At 50.6% G+C, this 1,550-nt stretch overlaps 1 non-coding gene across 1 annotated transcript; it reads left to right on the top strand.

Moving 5' to 3' along the window:
• The first annotated feature begins 31 nt into the window (after positions 1-31).
• Pmar_PMAR015113 lies at positions 32-112 on the top strand. Its single transcript has one exon. It is a non-coding gene; the product is annotated as a tRNA-Ser (tRNA).
• The last annotated feature ends 1,438 nt before the right edge of the window (positions 113-1,550 follow it).

The raw sequence follows: 1,550 nt of genomic DNA, 5'->3' as shown, positions 1-1,550 counted from the left end.
AGTCCCTCGATAGCCATTCACTTGAAAGACAGACAGCGTGTCCGAGTGGTTAAGGAGGTGGACTTGAAATCCACTGGGCTCAGCCCGCGCAGGTTCGAATCTGCCGCTGTCGTTTGCCATTGATGAGAAATCAAGTTGTCATCGTCTCTATGAATCATGTTTGGCGTAACCGAGTCGAGCAGAATCAGCAACTTTGTTATCAACAACACTCTCTTCCCTGAAGAATACTCTCTTCATCGCGAAGAAGGATATTTTTCCTCCTGAAATACTCTTCACCCCTCCCTTCAAAAGTGCCCTTCCCCGCACAATCCAGGCCACTCCCTCAACAACTCAACAATCATCGACAACTTGCCACTCCTTGCACCAACATCCAACAACAAAAACATGAATATGAGAGTCGTCCACCATTTATCGTCATGGACTCCCTTTCAGTAACACACTGTGTATCAGTCGTATCGCGGCCTCCTTAGTCGGTAGTTCTCCGTTTCCTCCTGCCGCGGCTTTCCCGCATGCCAGAAGCAAGTCATAGCTCAAGAGCTCATGTCTCGGTATCACCAGCGACCAGGCCTCCTTAGTGAGCTCCTCCGCGCGGGAATGATCAATGGGATAGCCGAGCGGAATATTCCTGACAGCATTTCCCTGTCACCAAGGATGGGAAGAGCAGTCCAAGCTGATTACAATTTCTCCTGGCTGAGCACCGACAATGATGTGATTATAAACTGCCCAGTGCCAGGGGTCGCAGCTATCTCCACTCCACGCGTATTGCCTTCCTGAATAACCATAATTCCCACTAGTGATCCACAGCAGCAACCGAGAACGGACAATCATAATAGCGCTGCACGGCGGAGAGCCCCTAACAAAGAATCACGGAGCTCACCTCGTCACGTGCCCAAAAATTCCAACGTCCCATGGCACTTCTGGATAAGTTGCTGACGCAATCGAATGCCCAACGGTCAACGCCTAAGTGTGCCAAGTCTATAGCATTCTCGTCGGGACCAACGCATCACCAGGACTCCCCTGAACTCTCCCGTCCAGCTGCTGCTGGCAGGTCTTATCGTCGCCTTCGAGCTCACTCGATACAAAATACTTCAAATTTACGTAGTATATCAACATGTACCTGAGCATTCCAAACACTTCAACCGGTGAGCGCAATTGTAACCCGAATACCCAATCGTATGAGGAACCCCATCTTCCGGCAAGAATACACCGAATGGATCTGCGGTGCTCTCTGCCCTCCCGAGGCCGTCGAATCTGACGGCCACAGTGAATCACTTCTGTACCCACAGCAACTAGCTTTGACCTCTTGTAGAAGTTGACACACCTAAGCTGATACGCCTCCCCAGAAGATCCCCGATGAGCCCATACCGTCACCGCTTCCTCTTCTCCCTGATCGACAGAAAATCCGATCGAGCACCAACCGGTCAGCCAGGCCTCACATTCTTCCATGTCGCCGAACACGTGTCAGCACTTGAGCCGATATCAATACTCGATAATTGACCCATCAAATCTCCAAGCTTATGCTGTTGTATTTTCTTCCGCAACTCCTTCAT

Source organism: Perkinsus marinus, assembly GCF_000006405.1.
Source record: "Perkinsus marinus ATCC 50983 genomic scaffold scf_1104296948472, whole genome shotgun sequence".
Classification (NCBI taxonomy): domain Eukaryota; phylum Perkinsozoa; order Perkinsida; family Perkinsidae; genus Perkinsus; species Perkinsus marinus.
The sequence above is the reverse complement of the archived record's forward strand: the minus strand, read 5'-3'. Positions and strand labels throughout refer to the sequence as shown.